Genomic DNA, 10170 nt, shown 5'->3' with positions numbered 1-10170 from the left:
ATTCCAAATCTATCTGAAACGGCAGTTAAAAGTAGAGTTACATCAAGTTTTCTTTTTTAATCAACACAATCATTTACAACCGTTGACCAGAAAGAATCGTCGAAATTCGACGTCCCCCACAAACGCCACGCTCACTCGCTTTTCAGGGCAACAAAAGTACTTCTTTTTAAAAACGATGAGTTGTACTTACCGTGTACGCTCTGGACGGTCCAGTTGCAAGCAGAAAATAAAAATATTTCTCTTGTTAGTCGTATGTTACCATCCGCTGTGTCTTTGTCAACATCGCCGCCGTTTTCCTACTTCCTGCTGCGAGCCACGCCCACGGATTTAAATTTGGGCGGAAGCTCTTTCCATTGGCGTCGTTTTCGCGTATAGCAAATCCGATTGGTTGGGAAGGGGGCACGGTTATGCAGCCGAGGGGTCCTGTGATCGGTGGGATGTAAAGTAGGCGTCGACGTCACGTCCGCGTCACGTGACCACGACGTGGCAGACGTCATATAGCAACCGCTGTTTTGTTTAGTAGACTTACAGTTGTTATGCATTGACATAATGGCGCACACACCAAATAGATTTAAATAAATTAAATAATTCTTCTGCCCACTCTCTTTTAAACAAGTTAACTCTCCCCGCGGATTTGAATTCCGGCGAAAGTTACGCCCATCGACGTCACGTATGTCACGTGACCACGACGTGGCAGATGTCATATAGCAACCGCTGTTTTGTTTAGTAGATTTACAGTTGTTATGCATTGGCATAATGGTGTGCACTCAAAATAGATTTAAATAAATTAAATATTTCTTCTGCCCACTCCCTTTTAAATAAGTTAACTCTGCCCACGTCCATTGACGTCTTGTCTGCGTCACGTGACCACGACGTAGCGACGTCATATAGTAACCGCTGTTTTGATCAGTAGACTTACAGTTATTATGCGTTGACATAATGGCGCACTGGTTAGCATGGCCACCTCTTAAGCATGATGTTGCGGGTTCGACGCCTGATCAATGTTAGCATGGAGTGAGCTGAAGTGCATGGCGCTGAAGATTTGAATCTTTGAAATGCGCTGAGGTCTGACATATCAGGCAGAATGGTTTGCCATCACGTTCAACAAAAAATAGAAACTTTCCCACTCTGATTAAAACGTCCTGTGTTCATCTACGTATTTTCGTTTTGCTGTGCATCTTTTCCCTGCCATTTCGAGAGCCCAATTGACACTCATAGTTTAAAGAAATGTGTTTGCCCATCCTACTTTGTGGAATTTCACCACATGCGCTTTTGACCAAAATACCAAATTGAACTCAAGTGAAGCCAACATGCACAACCCCCCCCCCCCACACACACACACACACACACACACACACAAATGTTGATATGAACATAAAAGAGCCGCATGCGGTTCGGGAGTTGCGGCTTGGCCAAACCTGTACTATACAACTTTATTTGTATAAAATTTTCACAACAGCTGTCACACAAACAAAGCGGGAAAAACCGAAGACGTGCGTGTTCCGCCCACGCTGGATTTATTTGCACCTTTGAAAAGACACCGTATTGCCGCAGATGTGGCAAAGAGTACTTTTGGGCATCTGAGACGGAAGGATGTCCAAAGCATCACGTCACCTGCTCTGGTAGGCATGGTGGTGGGACGTTGAGGTCAACCGCTTTGGGGTTGGCTGAATCTTTGATCGCAGGATGCCACACACTTGAAGACAGAAGCAGAAAAGCAGAGCTAAATGCAAAATGTACTCACCGGTGACTCCAATTTTTTTCCCCCCTGAAGAAACAGCTGGACGGGTGGCCCCGGCTGGCCAGTGGGACTCTTGTTATTCTGACCCTTTTTAGTGCGCGTTTGGGGCAACAACCGTTTTTTTGTGGCGCTCTCTTCTGGTTCAAAAGTGCCCTGCATGTGAATTTGCTTTTCCTGCCTTCTGATTGGATGAGCGCCGGTGTGACGCGGTGCCTCTGTCACCGTGGCGGGGGGTATACGTTGGCATCGGAGCGTCTGCCAACGTCTGAGACCGGCTGGCAGTGTATCGGAGGTGTCGAGTGCGGTGCCGCTGGAGCTCACTCACCAGCTGGTGTTAGGGCCACAGAATGAAGGCCAAGGAGAAGAATAGAAAGAGAAACAGAAACTTCTCCTCCAATTGTTTGATTTGTCTCTTCTGAGCTTCGATGAATTCTTTCAGCTCTTTGTTCCTCTAGGACGGACAAATGGAAAGTGGCATTCAAAAGCCAGTAAGCGTGCAAGTAAGTGCCGGGCTGGCTTTGGGCCCTTACGTACCTGTTGCGCGCTGTGCAGCAGATCCATTCTCTCTTGGAGGATGCAAGCGTCGCGCTCCCTCAACTCGCACATCAGGGCTCGCTTCCATTGGTCCACGGCGCTCCTAAGCTCTTCTCTCTGATCCGCCGTCAGCACGTCATTCACGCCAGCGTGGCTGGCTTTTTCGCCGTCCGTGGCGGGGCAGTCCTGCTGCGGTAGCGCCTCGTACAACATGGCCTCCAGCTCCAGGATCCTCTGGGCCGCAATCCTCGTCCATCAGTGGTCCGGCGGGAGATTTGAGGGCGGCTTACCTTATGAGCCTGGTCCATGGAACACTTCCTGAAGTCCAACTCTTCATCCAGGTAGCCCTTCTGCTTGCAGAACATATCCTAGCACAGCTCAAGGTCAGAATTGTTGGGGCACATTGCCGGAGTTCCCCTTGGCTGATGTCGCGTGTCTGTCTACCTTCTCACTTTCAATGTCCAACATCTTCTGTTGAAGTGCTGACTTGGTCACTTTGATGTATTCTAACCACTGAGGAAAGGCTGCTGTCACATAAGCAGAATGCGAGAGCGTGCGTGGACGTGCGCGTTACCTTCTCGGCTAGGGTGAGAAGGGTCCTGGCGTGAATCACGACCACCTGCTCCTCGTTGGTGAGATTCTGCAAGAGCCCAAAGGCACAGCGTCAACAAGCTTCTTTCAGCGCAAAGCCTTCCAAAAGTCACATTTGAGCCGCCGAGTCTCGTGGAGTGCGAACATAAGGAGTTCGACATACACTTACGGCGTTATAGCCCAGGATGTCCAGCTTCTTCATCAGATCACTGATGACGATGTCCGGGGGAAAGGCGCAAGGAGCAATGTAAGGTGTTCTGGGACCTCGGGTTAAGGTTAGGGTTGCAAGGGACGCCTTACGTACGCTCACGCCCTCGGCCTCGCAGTAGATCTGCAAAGGGCTGAGGCCGTCTGGGAAACGGACTTGCAGAAACTTCAAGACGGGGGAGCGCCACTCCCTCTCCTGAAAGGCAGAGGCATGCATCCGTCCGTCCGTCCGTCCGTCCGTCCGTCCGTCCGTCCGTCACATCTCTGGCCTCAACACGCTTGTGCGAGTCTTCCCACCTCCAGCTCCAGGATGCGGAACTCAAGCAGTTCGTTTTGGTCTCGGATATCCTGGATGTGCTCTTTCAGACGCGCTTCTTCCGCCTCCATCCGCCTGACCTGAAAAGACAGTCAGACCTCATCTGCGGGGCTTCCCGACAGGTGTGACGCCAAGCGACTCCGCCCAGCGCCTTTCTTTCCGTCACCTTTTCGGCCAACTGCTGATTGCTCTGACGCAGCAGCTGCTTCTCCTCCACCCACTTGACATTCTAGAAGAGACAAACGCGTGGACAGCTTTGGAATGTTGTGTCATTTTCATCCACAAATTCTTTGGTTGACTGGAAAATGACATTTGCTTTTCTCCGCATTTTCCCAGCCACGTTCGGGGGGGGGGGGGGGGGGGGGGGTTGGTCCAGTAATGCCAGACGGATGAGTGACTGAAGAATGTAGCTATTTTGTCTGAGAAAAAGGTGTGCTCATTGATGAGCTTACCTGTCCTTGTTGCTTCAGCGCTGACTCCAGATCTGCTACTCTGCTTTGATAGTGACCCATTTCTACCATCAGCTTTTCTCTGGTCTGAAAGGAGGAGGAGGGAGGCTCCTCCTCCTCCTTTCAGACCAGAGAACACCCGAGGCTGGGTGAGAACGGGGAGGCTGCGACCCGGCCGGGGGTTGCGGGAAGGGGCGCCACCTTGATCTCCTTCTCGGCGTCGTAGTCCCCTTCGCTGGTCTGGGCTAGCAGAGCGTAGGCTCGTTGCAGCGCTTGATATTCTTGCGTCAGCTGGCGGTAGCGAAGCTCCGCCTCTTCATGCACACACCAATGCAACACAGCACTAGTACCAGAATCAGTCAGACCGGCGACAAAGCACCCGCGACGCAAAGACGAGTCCGATTCCAAGCTGAAGAGGAATGTTTGGTGCCAATACGCTGGCAGAAATGGCGGGCTACCTCTTCGGGTTCCGTGTCGGGGGTTCTGTCGGTGTGAAAAGACAAGGACGATCCGTCCGGGTCCACCAACACGTCTTCGTCGTAGCCGTAAAATGTTTCGATGACCTGCGGGCGCGGAAGCAAACATCTCTCTGAACAAACTGAAGCGACACCTCACGATGAATCGACGAGAGGAACGATAGCGAGAAAAAGGCCATTTCATCTTGCGCAACACCAAGCAGCCGCAAACAAACAGACTCACCTTGCAGGACCTCACGCTTTGTTCCTCCTCAGAGATTCTCGACGTCGGTATCGTAGCAGCAAATCTCTCTCCTGTCGACACAAATAATCCGCCTTTGAGATTCTTTGGATGCAAAGGGAACGAACGGCTCCGGCGCAGAAACAAACGCGACTCACAATGACATTTCTGACATGAGCTCCTGTCTCCAGAGCCTGAAAAACACGTCACCGGCGATGATTGGAGGGACGCTCGTCTTTTCCAAAAGTGACAACTACAGGGTGTGTCAGGGTTTTCCAGATTATCTTTATCGTATCATTGTGTTGCTTTGACTTTGACTGCGACCTGTAATAAATAATATTATTTATCCCTTATTTATCCCTATCGCTTATCCCTTCCTACACAAAGTCGTAAAACACCCCTTGCTATGTTTTGACTAGAGGTCAAGGGCTTCCTCTATTCAATCCACTCTTACACCCACCCTGTTTCTCTTAATTAAAATGCTCGTGCAGGAGCCGAGAGTCAGACTTCATTCGTACAACGGATGGACTCTCCACCTGCAGGTGTCCAAAAGAACTTACTTGTCTCCCGTGTGGTTCTTGCAAAATAAGTTGGAGCGAGCGCAACTCTAACAGGGTGCATTTTGCCACTAGCTGCCTACGGACAATGACGTCGCGCTCGCGGCTCATGGTTGACGGGCTGAGCAGCCGGGCAAGTCCGTCGTTTTCAGCGCACAGCGAGTGGCAAAGGCGCTGACAAAACGGGAGCTTTGAGCTGCTGAAAACGGCAAAACAAGTCTAAAGCGTGTTCAAACGCGTGCGCACAATGCTCCTGCTTGAAAGGTCGGAATTTAAGGGGCCAATTTTTTGGATGGCGGCCGCCGGCCAAGCTTTGGACGGAAAAGGTTTCCTGGCGACAGCGAGCGAGCGCGGCGCTGCCGTACGTGCACCGAGTCGCCTGCCTGAAGACCTTGGACAAGTCGTCGATGATGTGCCGCTGCTCCACAACTTGAAGGAACTCCATTTCACCGTCCTGCTGGCCGCAACCGCGGTCCAGGTCATTGAGCGAACTAGGCCTTCTCTGTGGAACACAAATGCAGTGGACTCTGTTGGCACGCCGCCGTTGTCCGCGTCGACTTACCAAGCTTGCCATCTCCTCGTTCTCCTGGGTGACAAAGTGCACTTTGTTTTCAAGGCGACACAGCACCAGCGAGAGTTCTTCATTCTTCCTGCTCAGGCGTTTGTTTTTGTACAGGAGTGGCAGAAACTGGCTTTCTGTTTCTCTCAGTCGCTTTAGCTGCAAGCATGAAGTGCGGGATGTGAAAGACGCACAACACGCGGGCCAGAACGTATCCATTTCTTTTGCATCGGTTTGAACGGAATCGTGGCTTTGGCTCCCAATAAAAGACATCTACCAGGCAACCGACTCGCCGCGCCGCTCAACTAATAAGCAAGCGCAATGGGTGCCTCGCTGGATGGCGCGCATCAAACGTAGCGCAAACCTTCAAGCGTGCCGTCAATAAATTACCAGTTCATTGCGCTCTTCAGAAAGCAGGGCGTTTCGATCCTCCAGTTTCCTGATGACTGCGCTGAGCTCAGCGATTTTCAGATGAAACCGTCGCGTGTCCCGATCCTCCTGAGACTGAAAACGCCCCGCAACACACACACACAAGCACTCGTTCAAAGTTCAAAACTGTTTTTGTGCTACCTTCCTCCAGCAACGAACTAAGTCATGCGTACTGCAAGTGTGTGATGAGGTGGCTTACGCAATGAAGAGGATTGCTAGTAGCGGCGTTGACCCCACTTCCAGGGTAGTTTAGGCCCGCCCTTTGGGAATCCCTCAGGGCAGCGATCTGCTGCTCGGCAGCCTGAGTCTGCAGCTGAAGGCGGTGGACGTGGCCGGCCCCAGGGCTTCATCCAAAACACTAACCGCTCTGTCTTTCAGCTTGATCTCATCCGTCTGGATGTACAAACGGGGAGCGCTCAGGCAGGCGGGCAAACTCATTTGCCAGAATTGTGACAAAAACAAAGAGAGCAACCGGCCAATTTTTTTCTTGAATCGACTAGAACACCTTTGCTGTGACAAAAGCGAAGCGAGCAACCGGACATTTTCTTCTTGTGAAATAGAATAGAATAGAATGCCTTAGGTGTCATTGCACTGCAGGTATACAACGAAATTGGGAACATAGCCACGCACCGCGCATCTGATCAGTCCTACCAGTCGGCGGATCTCCCTCTCGCAGTCTCTCTTGGTTCGGCTCAGCTCCTCCCGATGCTGGTGATGAGCCGATCGGAGCTCGGCCGCTCGGGACTGCCAGGCCTGCTGGGCCGCTGCCAGGGCTTCTTCCGCGCTCCTGGTGGAGGCGACACCGCTCGGTCTCCCGACACCGCCGCGTCTCCTCCACCTCCGCCAGCAAAGCGCCCCCCCTCCTCACCTGAGCAGACATTGCGCCACACCGGGCCGTTGAGACCGCAACGGAGCGCCGCGACGCTTACTGGGGACAAGCTACACAATACGGTAGCGGCCGCATCGAAGCCCGACGTGGCGTGCGGATAGTCAGACACGGATAGAGCGGATCACCTTGTCCATGGAGCCGTCCCTCAGGCTGAGGACCAAGGCATTCAGTCGCTGGATCTCTCCATCTTTGATTTTGATCACTCTCATCAGCTCCATTTCATGCTGCCGCAGTAATGTCTCCCTGGTAATGGCTAACTCTTTCTGCTTCTCCTCATGGAGTTTGCTTTTGAGTTCCGTCATGGCGGCGGTGGCACGGTGGTGCTCCGCCCGCAGGTCCTGACTTCTCTCTCTCTCCAGACAGCTGACCTGACATGACTTAGACAAACTTTATTGTCATCTTGTCTGCACATGGTGCATACAAAACGAAATTCCGTTGCATACGTCTTACAACAAAGTAGTGATATTGCAGTTGAATAGAAGTAACATATCCTATGAAAATATATATATATACATATACTATATATATATATATATATATATATATATATATATATATATATATATATATATTAAAAATAAGTATAAAGTGCAGCAGTGATAATTATGCAATAGTGCAAGTAGGCAAAACAGTATTCAAGAGTGTGCAGAGGAATGCTAAACCATGTATTAAACTTCTATTTAAAGGGTTTATACAAGTTCAGTAAAGTTGGTAGTGCGAGATAGGGCAAGATAGAGGTCCGTAGTGTCATAAAGTACAGTTCTGTGAATGTGTGATGCAGAGTTCAGTTTAGAGCTCAACAGTTCTAGTGTTCAACAGTCTGATGACAGCAGGGAAAAAGCTGTTGCAGAACCTGGTGGACCTGCAGCGGATGCTGCAAACCTCTTCCCAGAGGGCAGCAGGGAGAACAGTCCATGGTGGGGGTGTGATGGGTCATTGATGATGTTACGGGCACGGGACATGCAGCGCTGAGATGAAATGTCCTGAATGGAGGGAAGAGGAGCCCCTATGATCCTCTCTGCTGTCCTCACCACTCTCCTCACGTTCTTCCAATCGGAGGCGGTGCAGCCTCCACACCACACAGAGAGACAGCTTGTCAGAATGCTCTCTATGGTGCTCCTGTAGAACGTCCTCATGATGGGTGGGGGCAGGTGGGCTCTCCTCATCCTCCGCAGGAAGTACAAGCGCTTCTGTGCCCTCTTGACCAGTGCCGTAGTGTTCATAGTCCAGGTGAGGTCTTCTGTGATGTGGACCCCCAGGAATTTGGTGCTGCTGACCACCTCCACAGCTGAGCTGTTGATGATCAGTGGAGCGTGGTGAGGCTGTTTTTTCCTGAAGTCGACGATGATCTCCTTCATCTTCTCCTCATTCAGGATCAGGCTGTTTTCTCTGCACCAGCCCACCAGCTGCTCCACCTCCTCTCTGTAGTCCAGGTCGTTGTTGTCTCTGATGAGCCCCACCACCGTTGTGTCGTCTGCTGACTTCACGATGTGATTGGTGGTGAACCTGAGGACGCAGTCGTGTGTCATCAGGGTGCACAGCAGGGGGCTCAGGACGCAGCCCTGAAGGGAGCCTGTGCTGAGGGTGATGACATCAGAGGTGTTCTGTCCGACCCGGACTGACTGAGGTCTGTTGGTGAGGAAGTCTAGCAGCCAGTTGCGAAGGGGGGTGTTGAAGCCCAGGTGTTCCAATTTTCCTACCAGATGCTGTGGGATGATGGTGTTAAACGCTGAGCTGAAGTCCAGGAACAGCCTCCGCACATGCGTGTTCTTCTCCTCCAGGTGAGCCAGGCTCAGGTGAAGAACGGAGGAGATGGCTTCCTGAGTGGAGCGGTTTTGCCGGTCGGCAAACTGGAACGGGTCAAATAATAGGGGGAGTCTGGAAACGATGTGACCTTTAAGCAGCCTTTCGAAGCACTTCATCATAACCGGAGTCAGTGCAACAGGCCGGTAATCATTAAATGAGGTGATTTGAGGTTTCTTCGGCACCGGAATGATGGAGGCAGTCTTTAAGCACGCCGGCACTGTGGCTTGGCCCAGCGAGGTGTTAAAAATGTCTGTGATGACCCCAGCCAGATGACTTGCACATTCCCTGAACACACGCCCAGGAATGTTGTCCGGGCCAGGGGCCTTACAGGGGTTGACTCTCCTCAGGTTCTTCAACACATCGGCGGAGTCAAGGCAGAGTACCTCCTCTTCCTGATGGGGGACAGTTTTAACTGCTGGAGTGCCGTTTAGTGCCTCGAACCTCCCAAAGAAGTTATTTAGACCATTTAGAAAGTCAGCATCAACTACACCCACCGGGGGGGGGGAGGGTGAGTTGTCGTCTGTAATCGCCCGTATGCCTTGCCACATACTCCTGATGTTTTTGACGTCGTGGAAACGATCCTGAAATTTTCGACTGCGGTCTCGCTTCGCTATTCTGATGGCACGGTTCAAGTTGGCTCTCGCTGTCCTCAGTGTCTCCTTGTCGCCAGACTTGAAGGCAGAGTTCCGCGCTCGTAGCGTTTGACGTACCTCCTCAGTCATCCAGGGTCGTTGGTTGCCCCGGGTGATGATATTCTTAGTGGTGCTGACGTCCTCGGTGCATTTGTTGATGTAGGCTGACACAGTCATGGCACACGCATGTCTAATCTACATCGGGAAAAGTGGGAGGGAGGGAGGCAGGCAGGGAGGCAGGCAGGGAGGCAGGCAGGGAGGCAGGCAGTGTCTGTCTGTTGAGGTTTTCACCTTGTTCTTCTCCTGCTGAAGTTCTAACTGGACGTCCATCAGTTTGTTTCTCAGCTCGTCATTGGCGGCCTGAAGGGCGTCCGTTCGCTCCGCCTTGGCCCGCCCTGCCGGAGCTCGTTTGGACATCTCTTACTCGAGTCTCGCCCGGTCGTCAGTCAGAGATCACAACATTTGTACCTGGAGAGCACAAACGCAGCGCTGTTTTCCACTGGCTTCGAACTCAACTTCAATCGGTACCGTAACTTACAACATCATAAACATACGTAGAACTAGCTTGACTTATTCATTGAATAAATGCATTTGGTTCTTCAAAACTGCATCACGCAACATAGCGTGACCGAGACGGCCGTTATCCACCTGCGTGAAGTTATTTGGTGAAATGAATGAGATGTTTAAGACACCATCGTTCTGTCTCTATGTAGATGAAGGGAAATAATCGATTGCTGAAGGTCCAAAGGTGTTGTGATAAACAA

The 10170-nt window shown here is 51.5% G+C and overlaps 1 pseudogene; it reads right to left on the bottom strand.

The window, feature by feature from the left end:
* Positions 1-1462: 1462 nt before the first annotated feature.
* Positions 1463-9823, bottom strand: LOC125973218 (janus kinase and microtubule-interacting protein 3-like; annotated as a pseudogene).
* Between the last annotated feature and the right edge of the window lie 347 nt (positions 9824-10170).

The sequence above is a fragment of the Syngnathus scovelli genome, chromosome 8, assembly GCF_024217435.2.
Source record: "Syngnathus scovelli strain Florida chromosome 8, RoL_Ssco_1.2, whole genome shotgun sequence".
Taxonomy (NCBI): Eukaryota; Metazoa; Chordata; class Actinopteri; order Syngnathiformes; family Syngnathidae; genus Syngnathus; species Syngnathus scovelli.
Note: the sequence above shows the minus strand (reverse complement) of the source record. Positions and strands in the feature narration are given on the sequence as shown.